Source organism: Nicotiana sylvestris, chromosome 8 (genome assembly GCF_000393655.2).
Source record: "Nicotiana sylvestris chromosome 8, ASM39365v2, whole genome shotgun sequence".
Lineage (NCBI taxonomy): Eukaryota > Viridiplantae > Streptophyta > Magnoliopsida > Solanales > Solanaceae > Nicotiana > Nicotiana sylvestris.
The window spans coordinates 187,199,762-187,218,552 of NC_091064.1; positions in this window are offsets into that span (position 1 = coordinate 187,199,762).

The following is an 18,791-nucleotide window of genomic DNA, read 5'->3' on the forward strand; positions in this document are numbered from 1 at the left end:
ATACGTTTTCACAACGGTGCAAATCCCTGTTAAATAATAATGATAATGATAAAAGCGGTTAAAAATTAAAATTTGCACATAGGTTCATAATTGTATAAAATCAGATAACTAAGTCGAATATGACAGTTGAGCGACCGTGCTAGAACCACGGAACTCGGGAATGCCTAACACCTTCTCCCGGATTAACAGAATTCCTTATCCGAATTTCTGGTTCGCAGACTGTAATACAGAGTCAATCTTTTCCTCGATTCGGGATTCAACCGATGGCTTGGGACACCATAAATATCCCAAGTGGTGACTCTGAATTAAATAATAAAATCCCGTTTCGATTGTCCTTTAACTGTAAAAACTCCCTTTTACGCCCCTTTGCGGGGTGTAGCCGAAAAAGGAGGTGTGACAGCTCTGGCGACTCTGCTGGGGACCGGACCCAGAATCTCTGGTTCAGGATTTAGAATCCGAGCTTAGATAAATTGTTATATTTGGCTTTATCTGATTTTTTTGCATGTTTGGGCCTAATGTGCTAAATGCTGCTTTTACCGCTTTGATATTATCTGAACTGTATATAAACTGTGCTGAAACCCTTCTCTTCTTACCTCCGGGGATGTTGCTTACTGGTTGAGACTCCCTATTCTGTTAGTGTTATACCCTGAAATAAGAAAGAGGCCAGACAAGTTACAAAGCCGGACGATCCCGCGGGTCCCCGGTACGTAGCCCCCTTCTCGACTCGAGTTGTCCACTCGAGTACACAGTCTAGAACAAATACCCAGGTTATAAACCTAGAATAACTCAGCTTCATGCCGGATCCCTAGTAGGAACGTTTGTTTGCATCACGTGTATTTGACTTTGGAAGCTCAACACAGGAGTTGGGTCTGTCTAGGACAGGTGTACCAAAATGACAAAAGACCATCCTGATACATCCTACTTGCTACCTGTGCATTTGTTTGCTTCAGACTTGCATGCTGACCGGCTTTTGAATACTTTGAGGAAAGAGAGATAGAGGTAGTTAATCGCTCGTTTTGAAAAAATAAATAAAAATCAATGTCCAAATAGCGTCGAAACTCTGTCGAATTTTTGAGAAAATGAAAAAAAGGGTTTTGTTTATGAAAAATGGTTTTTCATTGAAAAGAGTCTTGTTTTCAAAAGAAGTTTGTTTCATCTACCCGAACTACGCCGGTTTGATTCTCACCGGATGTGAGATACGTAGGCAACCCTCATCGTGTCCAACTTCCCCTTTTTGCAAAATACCCAGAAAATGTCAAAAATTTTAAGTTTCGTCATAAATAAGTCGGGTGACGCCGTTTTTGGCAAGAATAGCCGAATGTTCCCGAAAGGGACGCCGGAAGGCTGACTTTGCATAAATGGCCACTTTTAGTCATTTTTGGATTTTTGACCGGTTGACTCACCCAGCTTTAAAATCTTCGTTCCCGAAGTGCTGAAAAGCCGTGTGCGGAGCCAGATCTTTCTTTTAATCTGTGAAAAATTAAAAAAAAATACAGCCAATTGGTTGAGTCAAATAAATTTTATTTTTTGCTCAAATCACCTTAATAAATGTGCAGGATGAGCACGATGCAAAATGAACCTTTTTCAATAATGACTAAAATCTCTTTCAAGTTGCGACTATGGTGGGATGATTTAGGTGGTGAAGGGCAAGATGAGGTCAAGAAATATCTAAAGGGTCTTACGGGTTTATTGGAAATCCAGCCTCGGGGGGATATCATAAGAGTTTTGGTCACCTGCTGGGACCCGACACACAATGTCTTCCACTTCTCCGATTTCGAACTCACTCCAACTTTGGAGGAAATAGCCGGGTACATCGGAAATACTGAAGCTCCGTTGAGGCAAAAATACCTGATTGCTCCAAGAGCTGTTACTGTGCATTGGTTTTTAGATTCTTTAAAGATACCCAGGACGGTCCATAACCCATATTTGGCCGCAGGTTTTTATAATTCGCACTTCATATACGACAGATACGAGCATGTCGGAGGATTCAACAACCCAGGTAACAAGTTATGCAGCAAAAGTAACCGTCAGAAATGGGATGAGCATAGACGAGTGGCTTTTATGATAACCTTTTTGGGCCTTTTGGTATTTCCAAGGAAAGACGGAAATATTGATCTGAAAATAGCCGGGGTCGTTAGTACCTTGCTCATTCAAGACGAACGCACTCTTGCGCCTATGATAGTATCTGATATCTTCCGAGCTCTCACAGCCTGCAAAGCCAGAGGGAACTTTTTCGAGGGGTGTAACTTGTTGCTACAAATATGGATGACCGAGCATCTCTGTCACCGTTCCCAGCTCTTGAGTTATGGTTCCTCGAAGAAAACTTGCATAGAAGAGTTCTACACAAGAATCAAGGGGGTCAGTCTACCCGAGGGAGTTACGGCGTGGACATCGTTCTTTCGGACCCTCACCGCCAGCCAAATACAGTGGACACTAGGATGGTTGCCCGTTGACGAGGTCATCCATATACCGGCAGCTAGAACCTACTTTCTATTGATGGGGCTTAAGAGCATTCAGCCTTACGCGTCATATCGGGTTTTGAGACAACTCGAGAGATGCCAAATAGTGCCACAGGAGGAAGATCTTAGTGCTCAAGTAATTGAGATTAGCCCTGACGGACAGTTCCCTGAAGCAAGAGTCCGTCAGATCTGGAGTGAATGCCAATATTTAAAAATAGATACATGCGTGCAGGATCGGGCCAAAGGCGAAGTGGCGCCAGGATACCTTGCTTGGTACAGGAGACAACTTGAGCACGAAAGGGCAGCTAAAAGGCCCCATCTCCAGGAATTCATCAAGGCATCGCAAGAACAGTGGGATTGGTTGGCTAAAGACCACGAGTACAAGGTTACAATAGGCAAGTTGGAGAAGCAAGTTTTAGATTTGAAATTTGAGAGAGATTTGCATATCGCTGCAGATGAGGGAGAAAAGAGAAAACTAGCTCAGGAAAACGAGGTCCTCAAAGCTCAAATCCGGGAAATGAAAATAGCTACCAGAAACCCGAAGAGAAGCCGGGCTGATGAAAAGCTCATAAACGGTCTGAAAAAGGAAGTCCTCGAGTATCAAGAAGACCTGGAGAAATCTAAAGCTGGTCTAGCAAGAATCCAGGTGAAACGGATAAAGAAGACAGAAGAGCGAGCACGGTCTATACAACAAATGAAGAGGGACTACGAAAGGAACATCGCTATATTGAGAGAAACAATATCCACTCTCGAAGAGCGGATCTTCAGACAAGCCCGAGATGCCAGAGCAGATAGGAAGCGCTACTATGATCTAATGGCCCGAATGGAGAAACAGATGAATGAGTTTCAGGATCAACTCCTTTACAACGCGCAAATGCTGGGGACGTGGAATCAATAAATAGAGGGATTGCTTATGGAAAGGGACAAAATCAAGGGAAGAATCGACGATATCGGGCACTACATCACCATAAAGTGCCTAGCTTGTAAGGATATGTCCCGTACCACCTTCTTTGCTTAAATAATGATTTATGTCCACCAGATCATGGGAGATTTGAAAGATCTGCAAAGGGGCCTTGCACCAAAGCCCACGGCGAGGCCGAACGACGCCCCGCGGGCGCCAAAATTCAAAAATCTGAAACATTCGTAGTTTGAGTCTGTATTTTCCTTGTCTTTAGAGTCTGTCGGAGTTTGTATTTCCCTTTTTGGCGTAAAGTCTGTAGTCTGTATCAAGTCTGTCAACTTTCCTTTCAAAAATGTTTTGCCTTGTAATAAAACGTTCTGCTAGTAAAGGTTGGTAAATCCAAAAATGGTGTCTTTATTTTCCGCACTTGTGTCAGAACTACGCACGGTCTGATTCATGCGGGGACATGATACGTAGGCAATCCACATAAGATTCGACCACCACTAAAAAGAAAAAGAAAAAAAAGAGGGCAAAGTGAATAAAAGAAAGGAAAAGAAAGAAAGAAAAAGAGAGATAAAGAAAGTTTCAGAAACACTTGAACGAGGCACAAACAAAGTAAGCCGGAATGACGCATGCGGTCAAAGCAAAGACATGTTAGAAATGGTTAAACTGCCTAGGAACATTGCATCCCCCAACATGAAATTGCAATATGTGTCAAACTCTAACGCTAACAAGTTTGTTGTTTATCCAGAGATTTCGAACCAGTTAGTTTGTTAGAACGTTCTGGCAGATTACCATTACCAAACAAGATCCAAAGGTCCCGTACTAAAAAGCATGACTAGTTCAGACCAAAGTGTTGAGGATGAAAGGACGGAGAATCAAATGCTGAAGGAGGAAATGAATAAGATGAGACAGGAGATGAAAGAAATGCAGTTGGCCTTAGCTAGGGTGCAAAAAGTGCCTAACCCTCTCGTTATTCCCACTCTCCCACCAGGACACACGCCAGAATACCCTCCCCCCGGCCCTTTAACAAGCTTCCCCAGTCACCAATACTATCAGGGAAGAAAAGCCTATGATCCCCAAGCTTCACAACCCAACCAGAACCCTCCTTCACCAAATGTTCTTGTTTTCGTGGCACCCCCACCAGCCACACTGCAAAGATCATCTAGCGAGCCGTTGTTTCAGGCCCACGATAACCAGTATTACCCCCCTGAACCAACCTTCAAAGCACCTGAGCCTCATACTTATAATACTCACTTCGAGCTCCCGGTAGAGACTGAAAAGTCGGCTAAGAGCCCAGAGCAAGACGAAGTGCTTCGAAAGTTTAAAAGTCTAGAGCAATCCTTCAGGAATATCCATGGGTTAGGCAACCAAGTCAGTGTGGCCTACAAAGATCTGTGCCCATTCCCCGATGTTCAATTGCCGGCAGGTTTTAAGATGCCAAAGTTCGATCTATATGAAGGACATGGTGATCCCATGGCACATCTACGAGGTTTCTGTAGTAAGATGAGGGGGCAGGGGGAAAGGATGAGCTGTTGATAGCTTATTTTGGTCAAAGCTTAAGCAGGTCCGCACTGGAATGGTACACGAGGCAGGATCCTAGCAGGTGGTATACCTGGGACGATCTAGCACAAGCTTTTGCGGGTCACTTCCAGTATAACCTTGAGATCGTCCCTGACCGTCTCACATTGCTAAAACTTGAGAAGAAGTCGGGGGAAAGCTTCCGAGAATTTGGGTTCCGCTGGAGAGAATAGGCGGCAAGGGTTGATCCTCCGATGAGAGAGGGGGAAATGGTGGACTACTTTCTACAAACTCAGAGCCAACTTACTTTGGTCACCTGGTGACGTCAGTTGGCAAATCTTTCAACGAAGTAGTAAAAATGGGCGGTATGATTGAAGAGGGACTTAAGTCCAACAAATCCTGAGCTATTCGGCGATTAAAGCAACCACTCAGGCCATCCAGAGCGGCACGGGAGGTGCGCTCGGAAAGAAGAAAAGGGAAGATGTTGCAACAATCGAGGCAGGTACTTGGTCCAGATCCAGAGGTCCCCCCCTCACTACCAACCTAAACCCCATCACTCAAATTACCCACACATTCCATATGGCCCTCCACAGCCTACTACCCACCACAAGAGCCACATTTCTCTGTCCATCACACCCAAACTTACACCCAGCCTCCGGCTCACCCGCAATGACATGTGCTGGCTCCCAAAAATACATATCCCCCTCCACAAAACACATATCCACCTCCACAAAACACATATCCACCACCAAGGGCCTACAGGAATCCTTCAGGACCAGGTTTTCATGGGAATCAGACTTTCAGGAATGAAAGGGTGCTGAGGCCGAGAACATTCACTCTGCTGGGAGAAACCTATACTACTCTGTTCCACAAATTGAGGCAGTTAGGCCTATTAGGTCCTGTGGAGCCCAAATTGCCAAATCCCCTTCCCAAAAATCTAGATCACTCAATAAGCTATGAATACTGTTCGGGGGCTCCCGGGCATAAGACTGAGAAGTGTTGGAAGTTGAAGATTGCCATACAAGATCTTATTGACACAAATAGGATCGAGGTCCAGGAGCTAGTGTCACCCAACATCAATCAGAACCCGCTGCCGGCACACCACGGAACCCACATGATCGAACTAGTGCACGAAGGAGGGAAGCTCAAAAAGCCCTCACAAACGGTAATGATGATCCGTGCCAGTCCGAAAGAAAAGTTGATCAGTGGAGAAGCGGTAGTACAGCCAGAAAGGGTAGAAGGCAAACCAGTGGTGGTGATGGGGAAGAGTTTGGCTGATGTTGCCAAGAACCCAGAGCCGGTCAAAGTAATGGTGCAAGGCATATCAAGCACACCAGTGTTGGTTGTGAAGGGGGCCCACGTAGAACCAGTTGTTATCACGCCAGTAATGCAGTTGCCGATAACAAGTGGGAAAGCTGTGCCATGGAACTACAGTTAAGTGACAGTGATGCATAAAGGGAAGGAGGTTGTGGAAGAAGTATGCGAGGCCCAGGGGTTAACTCGTTCGGGAAGGTGTTTTGCTCCCGCAGAATTGAGAAGGTCCAATCCTATAACAATAAAGAAGCCAGTGACGGAGGAAGAAGTAGAGGAGTTTTTGAAGAAGATGAAGGCACAGGACTACTCCATTGTAGAGCAGCTGAGGAAGACCCCGGCACAGATCTCATTGCTATCATTGTTGATCCATTCAGACGAGCACCACCAGGTGTTGACGAAAATTCTGAATGAAGCCCATGTTCCGGATAAGATCTCTGTGAACCATCTGGAGAAAATAGCAAACAAGATTTTCGAGGTCAACAGGGTCACTTTTTCAGACGACGAGTTGCCCGTGGAAGGTATAGAACATAATAGAGTCCTTTATCTGACCGTGAAGTGCGAAGACTCGGCAGTCACTCGAGTACTGATTGATAATGGGTCCAGTGCCAATATCTGTCCTTTGGCCACATTGAACAAACTGAAGGTCGAGGGTGACCGGATTCACAAGAACAACATCTATGTTCGAGGGTTTGATGGTGGTGGTACAGACACAGTGGGTGACATCATACTTGAGTTAACAATTGGACCAGGCGAGTTCACCATGGAGTTTCAAGTGTTAGAAGTGGCAGTTTCATATAATCTTCTGTTGGGTCGACCCTGGATCCACGCCGCCAAAGCAGTGCTTTCTACATTATATCAGATGGTCAAATTCGAGTGGGATAGGCAAGATATCATAGTACATGGGGAAGACAATGCAAACATCGTAAGTGATGCCGTCGTGCCCTTCATGGAGACTGATGATGATAAGAGACCGTGGGTTTACCAGGTTTTCGATACGATTTCAGTGGGTAAAATTTTTGAAGGCGAGGACCTTCCACTTCCCAGGGTCGCAGCTGCGACTGTCATGGTATCCTCGGAGATGTTGAAGAACGGGTTTGTGCCAGACAAAGGTTTAGGGGCTAATCTTCAGGGTATTGTTCAGCTGGTTTCTTTGCCCAAAAATCTGGACACCTTTGGGTTGGGGTTCAAGCCTACAACGGCGGATGTGAGACGGGCCCGCAAGTTAAAGAAAAGAGTCTGGGTCCTTCCCAAGCCAATCCCGCGCCTATCCAGATTATTTATCAGAGCAGGTATCAGAAAGCTGTCGGTCCCGAAAATCCTCGGACCATTGATTGGGCCAGATGGAGATTTAACTGAAGGCTTTGAAAAGTTGTTTGCTGATGTCAACATGATAGAAGCTGGAGAAGGTTCCAGTAGGGCAGACATACAGTTTGTGGGGCCTAGGGCCAATATCAACAATTGGATGGCTACTCCCCTTCCTACTCGGAGGGAGTCTTGGTAGTGGGCTTTGATTTTTCTTTCTTGTTTTTGGATTATTCCAGGGTTGTAATCCAGTCTTGTTTTGTATTCGGCAAAGTGTGAAACTCTGTTATCCGGTATTTTAATAAAGTGAAAGCTTTTTCTTCTTATTTTGTTTTAATTTTGTTTTCTTCTTTTTCTCTTTTTGAACAGTTCTCTTTATATTGGTCCTAATGACATGGCATGCACAACGGATCTTCAACCCAGTCTAAAAAATCAGTCTAATTCTGAACTAATTGTACAAGAGATCGATTATGATGATGAATCGGAACACGATTAGGATGAAGCTTTCGAAGAGATAAATAGAGAGTTAAGCCAGTTTGAAGAGAAATCCAAGCCCAACTTAAATGACATATAAGCCATCAATTTAGGGGATGCGGATGATATCCGGGAAACTAAAATAAGCATCCACATTGCACCAAATATCAGGGAAGAACTAATCAAAGCACTTATTGAGTTCAAAGATGTTTTTGCATGGTCGTATGATGACATGCCGGGGTTAAGCACGGATTTAGTGGTTCACAAATTGCCCACTGACCCGGCGTGTCCTCCCGTCAAGCAGAAATTGAGGAAGTTCAAGACAGATATGAGTGTGAAGATTAAAGAAGAAGTAACCAAGCAGCTGCAAGCAAAGGTTATTCGGGTCACTCGATATCCTGATTAGTTGGCTAATGTGGTGCCAGTGCCGAAGAAAGATGGGAAGATCAGAGTGTGTGTCGATTACCGCAATCTGAACAGGGCAAGCCCGAAGGATAACTTTCCATTACCCAACATCCATATCTTGATCTATAATTGTGCCGGACGTGAGATCGGGTCTTTTGTAGATTCTATGCTGGGTATCATCAGATTCTGATGGATGAAGAAGATGCGGAAAAGACAACATTCATTACGCCATGAGGGACTTATTGCTACCGGGTAATGCCTTTTGGCTTGAAAAATGCTGGGGCGACATACATGAGAGCAATGACTACTATGTTTCATGACATGATACACAAAGAGATTGAGGTATACGTGGACAATGTGATCATAAAATCCAAGCATCAGGAAGACCACGTAGCAGACCTAAGGAAGTTTTTCCAAAGACTTCGAAGGTACGATATTAAGCTCAACCCAACCAAATGTGCATTTGGTGTTCCATCTGGAAAGTTGTTGGGATTCATCGTCAGTCGGCGAGGCATTGAGTTGGACCCATCAAAGATCAAATCCATCCAAGATTTTCCACCGCCGAAGAACAAGACAGAAGTAATGAGTCTGTTGGGAAGGTTGAATTATATCAGCAGGTTTATTGCTCAACTCACGGAAACTTGTGAACCCATTTTTCGGCTACTGAAGAAAGATGTTGCGGTAGAATGGACGGCAAAATGTCAGGAGGCATTTGACCAAATCAAAGGATATTTATCAAGTCCACCTGTGTTGGTTCCACCTGAGCCGGGGAGACTGTTAATTCTTTATCTAACGATCCTGGAGAATTCATTTTGTTGCGTACTGGGGCAACACGACATTACAGGAAGGAAGGAGCAATCTATCTATTATCTCAGTAAGAAGTTTAAGGCTTATGAGGTTAAGTACACTCAACTTGAGAAGACATGTTGCGCCCTAACTTGGGTGGCCCAGAAATTAAAGCATTATCTGTCATCATATACTACTTATCTCATTTCACGCTTGGATCCACTGAAGTATATTTTCCAGAAGCCTATGCCTACAGGGAGATTGGTGAAATGGCAGATATTACTCACCGAATTCGACATCGTCTATGTGACGAGGACGGCCATGAAGGCCCAAGCATTGGCCGATCACTTGGATGAGAATCCTGTTGATGAGGAATACGAGCCACTGAGGACGTATTTTCCTGATGAAGAAGTGATGCATATAGATGAGTTGGAAATGACCAAGGAACCAGGTTGGAAGCTTTTCTTTGATGGAGCCGCAAATGCGAAGGGAGTTGGAATAGGAGCGGTACTTATTTCTGAAATAGGACACCATTATCCTGTTACGGCTCAGCTACGTTTCTATTGTACCAACAACATGGCCGAGTATGAGGCATGCATTCTGGGCTTACGACTAGCTACAGACATGGATGTCCAGGACGTCTTGGTCTTGGGAGACTCGGACCTCTTGGTGCATCAAATCCAGGGTGAATGGGAAATACGGGATTTAAAGCTTATACCATATCGTCAATATTTGCACGATCTGAGCAAGCGATTTCGATCAGTGGAGTTCAGACACATCCCAAGAGTTCATAATGAGGTTGCCGATGCTTTGGCCACTTTAGCATCGATGTTGCACCACCCGGAAAAAATTCATGTTGACCCATTGCATATCCAGGTTCGTGATCAACACGCTTATTGCAACAGGATAGAGGAAGAAATGGATGGCGAGCCATGGTTTTATGATGTCAAGGAATACCTCAGGATGTGGATATACCCGGAGCAGGCCACCAGAGATCAAAAGAGGGCCATTCGGCGACTGGCAAATGGATTTTTCCTCAGTGGAGGAGTGTTGTACAAAAGAACACCAGATTTGGGATTGCTGAGATGTATAGATGCTAGTCAAGCCACGACAGTTATGACAGAGGTACATGCTGGAGTTTGTGGGCCACATATGAGCGGATATGTGTTGGCAAAGAATCAAGAGAAGACTACGAGTCAAGACAGAAAGAAAGAAACATCATAGGAAACACCAGTCAGCAAGACATCAAAGCAACAAGAGACACAAGAGCAAGTCTGAAGATCTAAATAAGATTTTGTAATTCATAGACTATAGTTTAGTCTAGCTTCTTGTTTTTATTTAGCATGATGTAATAAGGAGGTCAGTAAATAGCGGCAGCAGCAGCAACAGCAATAACAGTAAGTTCACAGCTCCAAGGTAGTCCCAACTATCAAAACTTCCCGAACTACATTGACCTGATTCCCTTTTAGCCAGGGATATGTAGTAAACCTTTGAAGCAGAGGTTCGGTCAAATCTTTCAAAAAATGCTTCACATGGAATAGCCTAACGGGCAAAAATCGCTCGTATCCGCTCACTTTATCTTTGCACGAAAATATTTTGTGTTTTCGGACAAAGAGGGGCAGCTGTGAGCACGTGATTTTTGACCTATGAGAACTACTCCCAAAATTCAAAACAAAATGTTTTTGTGTTGTTTGTGATTTATGTGTATTTTGTCTATTTTCTATTTTAAATGAGAAAAATGCAAAAAATATGTGCTGCATGTGCATTTAGGATTTAATTTTTGCAAATTAGGATTTAATTAAGCAAGTTTGTTTTACAAAAATAGAAAAATCACAAAAATATATGCTTTGCATTTTTAGCATTTAATGTCCAAATTGTGTAATTTTATCTTTATTTGATGTTTAATTTCGTGTGGTAGCTATTGTTAGGAGTTAATGTTTTAGTTAATTGTCAATTCTATAATTTAATTAGGATTTTTAGTTGAAAAGGAATTAAAAGAAAAATGAAAGAAAAGAAGAAAAGAGTGAAATTTTGGCCAGTTTCAGGGCAAAAATCAGGCCCAAATCACCCATGGATCAGGTGCAGTCTGACCTGGCCAGAGGCATCTTAAAACGACGTCGTTTGGTCACTTTTAGTCAAGGCCGTTGGATTAAATCGATCCAACGGCTGAGATTCAATCTCCATAACCCGTCTCCGGCCCGACCCGCTTACCCCAAACCACACCCGCCCCAGCTAAGCCTAAACGACCCCGTTTGGTTTAAGTGGCTTAATCCGGACCGTTGGTTCCCATCATCCAACGACCCAGATTAATCACCTGATTCCAATATATCAAAACACCCAAACCCCCTCTCACCCGCCTCATTTCCACCCCTTCGTCTCCAAGAATTAGAGACTAAACGACCCTTCACCAAACCCTAGCCGCCCTCGTACCCCATCGCCTGAAAGCCGGCAGCAACAACGCTGGTGACCACCAAAATAACACCCTAAAACCTCCTAACCACCCTCAACCTGAATCCCCACTCCGTTGTCCTCGAATCATCCCTGCCTTGTTCGAATCTTCGATCGAAGCTCAGGACCCAAAACCCTAGTTCATCTAATGAACCCCAAACCCACACCAGGGCACCCCCTGATCACCCTCATCACGGATTTGTTAACCACTTGCCTCGAATCAACCCCCAGCTTCTCGAATCTTCAATCGAAGATTCGAGCAGGAACTAGATCTACCCCAACCAGTCCCAAACTCATACCAGACATGTCCCTGACCTCCCTCGTCACCAAACCACCGTGGTTTTGGTTCGAATCAGACCAGAACCACTCGAACCCCAAATCAGACCCCCAAGAACCCTAGCAAACTAGAGGTTGAAATCTGTCCCAACTGAAGGAGGGTTTGGGGTCTAACCGACTTTAGTCGAAGTGTTCTCAGTTGAGAACATTCGATTAAGGTCAGTTCGACCTCGAAAGTTCGAGTTTGAGTTCGAATCAGGGTCGTTCAGGTCCCGAGTTCTTGAGGTATTTTCCATTTCCTATTTTTGTCCCTGTTTGTGTTTGTTTATTCTGTTTATTTATTTAGTTTAGCTTTATTGGTTTTTCAATTTCTTTTGTTGATTGTTCTGTTCCTCTCCCTCAGACCTTTTTTCTTGGTCGAATTTGTTTCTGTTCGTTGTTAATTATAGGCTGTGTAGTCAATTCGAATAAGTTCGTCGATTAGTTAAGTTTTATTATAAATCCTTGTTCTTGTCGATGCCGTTTGAATTGCCCGATTGTCTATTTCTGTTAATTACTGTCAATTGTTGTAGGCAATTGTTTAATCAGTTATCATCGATTAAGTCAAGTTTAATAGTAGTTTCGTTAAATGATTTAAGGTCGAATGTTGTGTGTGCTTGATCTGTGGACATTTAGCTTCAGGGCATTATCAATAGGTTGACAATGAACCTGCATTCATGTTACCTGCATTCATGTTCATTTTTGATTCAATTTTCAGTTTTAGCTTTAAGGATTCTGTTGAGTTCTATGTTGTGTTAAGTCTGGTTCTGATTTAATTTCAGTTCATTTGTTTCAATTAAATTTTAACCTCAGTCATTCAGTTATCAGGAGTAAGTTGGTTATAGCTGTTAATCAGAATTAGTTTTAGCTAATTGTTAGCTTGAACAGATTTTAGAGTTAAAAGTTTAAATATAGATGAATATTTGTATTAGGGGCAGTATTATTAAGGGGTTTCAGGGGTAATTTGGGAATTGAAAACAGAAAGAAATGGGTAGTTTGAGTGTTCTGTCAGTAAAATATTAAAGTACCATTAAACTAATGAATTGTTTAGTATTAGTAGGGAACAAAACATAATAGCATGGGGAGGCCTAATGGGAATGTAATTAAAGTATGTACTGCCCATACACCTTTGAATTAAATAATGAACTTAGACACTTAGTAGTGGCTGTCAGGGAATATGATGGAAGATATACATTTCTTAATGATCTAAATGTGAAAACAGGTTGAGATGGGGTTCAAGAGTTGGGTATAAATATGGGGGATTCTAATATGAAAAAAGGAGGAGAATCTGAGAGAAGGGGGGGAAGAGCTAAAAGGCATTCAGAAACAGTGAAGTCCTAGGGCATTTGAAGTTCAATCTCAAGTAAATTTGGGTGCATTCGAGTGATTTGTGGTTAAATTCTCATCTTCGTTTGGTTTCAAACTCTTTCTGTGCTGTGATTCAAGTTCCTGGGCTGTGCATCTGCTGTTTGATTGTCTCTTGGTCTGCTATTGTACTGTTGCTGCTGATCTTTGCCTCTATTAAAATTCCATTTTTCAGGTACACGACTCGAGACTCTGACTGTAGCTTTCACATGATTGAAACATAAAAATCAATGGAAATTGACCAGATGTCTTCTGTCGTTTTTTATTTGATTCGTTGTCTATGATTCGAACTTAGACTCTAGTTCAATTGTGTGGAACAAAATTAGTTTTGTAATCATATGAACTAGATTCGAACAGAGCTGTTGTATAATTTGAACTGCAGTTGGACTGTGTTAGCTATCATCTGGTACAGACTGTTAAGTAGTATGAGAACTTGTGTTCCTCATTAACTGGGGATTTGCATGTTTGATAGTTCTGTCATTGTGAAAGTTTTTCTGTGATTCATTTATTGTGCAGTAGATGTTAGTTACATTTTGTAGACTGAAATATGGATTTTTGTAGTTAAGGTAGTTGTACTGGGCTGCACAAATTGAGCGAATTATTTGAATTGGTCATAGGTAATCTGGTTATTAATATGAATATAGGTTGATGCACCTTCACCTAAAGCTAAAGCTTGTAGTAGTTATATCAATCAGCCACTTAGTTAATCGTAACCCCATATGATTAATTACCTTAAACATCAATTGATATATCGGTTTGAAGTAGTATTTTCAAGTTAGTACAATAATGTTAGTAAACATCAGAATGTGCACGTCTATCGGATTTGTCCATTAAACTTGATAAGTTTTCCTTAGCTATTAAGGTGTTAATTTGATCAACAACATCTGAATAATGCATTAGAACAATTGTTAACTGGTCATTTACTCAAATTTGAACTACCGTGTTTGGCTTAGTCACGTGGGCTTAACCATTTCTTTTCCACAAAAGGTGTAGTCTCCAGATAGATAAACGAGCAGCCCAGGTCCCATTTTATGACTGTATGCACTTGGTCCTGGGCTGAGATATACGGATGGCCAGTTTCGAAGCCCGATGTTTGGCTTTGGTACATCATAACCAATTAGTCTACACCAACCCCGTAACAAATCGATTAGGACCTTTTTTTTTCTAGAGATTAACAAAAATAGAAATCATAGTTAGGATTTCCCCTTTAAAACAAATAATAGAGGAGACGAGCCTCGCCAAATAAACGAATAAATTGTGGGGTCCTCAATAAAGGGGTAAAATAAAACATTTAGAATTCAGTACAGGTCGTTTAGTGAATTTCACGGCCTCGACCAAAATAACAACGCGTTAGTCGCTTTAGGCACACCTTTAATAATTTACTTTCTTAAACCCAGGTGCACATTTATGTGACCCAAATCCAAATCTCAACGGAGTCGAAATGTGTCGATAACCACCGGGTAAATTGATGTGACGTGGTTCGAGATACGTTTTCACAACGTTGCAAATCCCTGTTAAATAATAATGATAATGATAAAAGCGGTTAAAAATTAAAATTTGCACATAGGTTCATAATTTTATAAAATCAGATTATTAAGCCGAATATGACAGTTGAGCGATCGTGCTAGAACCACGGAACTCGGGAATGCCTAACACCTTCTCCCGGATTAACAGAATTCCTTATCCGGATTTCTGGTTCGCAGACTGTAATACAGAGTCAATCTTTTCCTCGATTCGGGATTCAACCGGTGGCTTGGGACACCATAAATCTCCCAAGTGGCGACTCTGAATTAAATAATAAAATCCCGTTTCGATTGTCCTTTAACTGGAAAAACTCCCTTTTACGCCCCTTTGCGGGGTGTAGCCGAAAAAGGAGGTGTGACATACACGGGTTACAATCTTTGAACAATTTTAAGTTTAAAAGATGTAATCCTCTGATTCTTCTCCTCACGACCGTTCGAGAGCTTCGCTTGTTCTTGAATTGATGGACCACTTGTTGTTGGTATTTGACCACGAATGCGGAGCTAGGCTTTGATCACAAACATGGAGGATGTAAAACTTGCGGCTCACCCCTTGGAGACAACGACTTCTTGCTATGCGGAAGACTTGTGAATCACCACTGTGGAGGAGAGCTTCAATATCTATCCTTTTTCCTGTCCCTTTGGCCTTATGGAGACCCCCTATTTATAGTTGTAGGGGAGGGAACTTGTGATAAACACATATCTTTTTCCTCCAATTTGATTGGCCAACTCGAGTCATCAAACCTATCACTAAAGCTATGTGATAAGCTTGCACATAATTGGTTGAACCATGTTATTTGAATATTTGGCGACATTTGATTGGTCCTTACATTTGAATTGGCATGTACATCACTTATGCACGTGGCATGATTTTAGTGGCCCTTGATTTGACTTGGCGTGCCATGTCATTTGACACGTGGCATGGATTTTGGGCTTATCATTTGAAGTCCAACAAGATGAACTAGCCCCATTAACTCGGGCTCTTAATTAAATCCATGTACACATATTAGATTTAAATAATAAATTCAATTATTCTAGCCCGTAAACATTATTTGAGCTGACACATCTTTGAATTTATCATGTGGTCCAAATAATTTAATGGACTCAAACTCAAATAAAATTCAATCGTTTACAAATTCCCCCTATTTCAAGTTGCGTTGGTTTGTAGACTTGTCAAACTTTAACGGCGAGGCTTGAAGTACTAATATTGACAAACTTTTATTTTGTCTGAACCTCAAACTTGACTCCTTGTAAGCCCTTTCCTATTTTGGAAATACAACCTTGTGAATTTACAACATATAGTATTTGGATCGAATTGATTTGGCATTTCGAATTTGCCTTGCGATATTCCAGCCCAATAACTTCATACTTGAGCCCATCAATACTATAGGAAGTCTTCTCCACTTGAAATTGGAAAATGAAAAGCCGCGCCCTTTTATTTATTTTTTTAAAACTTTCAATTGGTATTCCATTTTCTTGGTTTTCCTGTCCATATATTTTAGGACTCATGCCAACGAAAACTCTTTTTTCTTTTAGGAACAAGAGAGAGCAGTATTTTTTTTTCTTTTCAATTTGCCTTCTTTTAGGACCTAACTTTTCTTGTCCAGAAATTTTAGGACATAAACTCCTCAATCCTGAAATTTGAGTTCTTCTCAAAGAGTGACAGCTCAATGAAACCAAGTTGGAAACGAATCAAAGACTACCTTCGGAGGTCTATATAAGGACTCATTCCGATGCATTATGGTGGGTGAGGGTACTTTAAATGTCGTTAGCGCGTACTCACCGTAAGCAGGCTTGGATGAGGATATTAAGAGGCACTTTTGGGAGGGGTTGGATGAGATTGTTCGTAGTATACCGCCTTCTAAAAGGTTATTCATAGGAGGAGATTTCAATGGTCATATTGGGTCATCTGCAGGTGGGTACACTGAGGTGCATGGCGGCTTTGGTTTCGGAGAGCGAAACGGAGGGGGCATTTCGCTGTTGGACTTTGCCAAGGCTTTCGATCTAGTCATTGCGAACTCGAGTTTTACGAAGCGGGATGAAAATTTGGTTACTTACCAAAGTTCGGTGGCGAAGACTCAGATTGACTATCTCCTCCTCAGGAGATGCGACAGAAAGTTGTGCGAGGACTGCAAGGTTATCCCAGGTGAGACCCTCTCAACGCAGCATAGGCTTTTGGTGATGGACATTTGTATTAGGATAAGGAGGAAGAAGAGGTCAGTACAAGGATGCCCCAGGATTAGGTGGGGCGCCTTAACTAAGGATAAAGCTAAGGAGTTGGAAGGAAGGTTATCGGCAATGGGAGATTGGAGAAGTAGTGGGGACGCAAACACAATGTGGTCGACGACGATGGACTGTATAAGAAAGGCGGCGAGAGAGGTGTTAGGGATATCTACGGGCCACAATGGTGGCCACAAAGGAGATTAGTGGTGGAATGCAGTTGTCCAAGGTAAAGTGGAAGCAAAGAAGTCGGCTTATCTGCGGTTAGTAGGGAGCACTGACGAGGAGGAGAAGAGAGAGAACAATCAAAGGTATAAGGTAGCTAGGAAAGAGGCGAAGATGACAGTGACGGAGGCTAAGCCGACAGCTTTTGCTCATCTGTATGAGTAACTAAGGAACAAAGGTGGGGAGAAGAAGTTATTCCGACTCGCTAAGGCGAGAGAGAGGACAACTCGGGATCTGGACCAAGTGAGGTGCATAAAAGATGATGACGGCAAAGTTTTGATGGGAGATGACCAGATTAAGAGGAGGTGGCAGACCTACTTTCATAAACTTTTAAGTGAAGAAGGGGATCAGGATATTATACTTGGGGAATTGAGGAATGCAGACAGTCACCATGAATTAAGTAATTGTAGGGACATTAAGATCGATGAAGTCATGGAGGCAATGCGTAAGATGAGAAGGGGCAGAGCTACCGGGCCAGACGAAATTCCGGTTGAACTGTGGAGGTGTGTGGGTAGAGCAGGCTTGGAATGGCTTACTGCATTGTTTAGTGTTATATTCAAGACTAATAGGATGCCTGAAGAGTGGAGGTGGAGTACAATGGTCCCGTTGTATAAGAACAAAGGTGATGTCCAGAGCTGTAACAACTATAGGGGCATCAAATTACTAAGTCATACCATGAAAGTTTGGGAGAGAGTGGTAGAAATGAGAGTGCGAAGGACGGTGTCTATTTCAGACAACCAGTTCGGGTTCATGCCGGGGCGATCTACCACAGAAGCTATCCACCTTATTAGGAGGATGGTGGAACAGTACAGGGATAGGAAGAAGGATCTCCACATGGTGTTTATTGATCTGGAGAAAGCGTACGATAGGGTTCCTAGGGAGGTCTTATGGAGCTGCTTAGAGGATAAAGGGGTCCCGGTTGACTATATTAGGGTGATTAAAGACATGTATGTTGGAGCTAAGACTCGGGTTAGGATAGTAGGAGGCGACTCTGAACACTTTCCAGTTATTACGGGGTTGCACCAAGGGTCTGCGCTCAGCCCATTCCTATTTGCGCTGGTGATAGATGCACTAACTTATCATATTCAAGGGGAGGTGCCATGGTGCATGCTATTTGCTGATGACATTATTCTAATTGACGAGACACGAGGTGGCGTCAACGAGAGGCTAGAGGTTTGGAGACATGCTCTTGAGTCTAAAGGTTTCAAGTTGAGCAGGACAAAGACAGAATACCTCGAGTGCAAATTTGGAGTTGAGCCGACGGAAGCGGGAGTTAAAGTGAGGCTTGACTCTCAAGTCATTCCCAAGAGGGGTAGTTTCAAGTACCTTGGATCGGTTATTCAGGGGATCAGGGAGATTGACGAGGATGTCACACACCGTATAGGGGTGGGGTGGATGAAGTGGAGGTTAGCGTCGGGAGTCTTGTGTGACAAGAAAGTGCCACCGTTACTAAAAGTTAAGTTTTATAGAGCAGTGGTTAGGCCTGCCATGTTATATGGAACTGAATGTTGGCCGGTAAAGAACTCACACATCCAG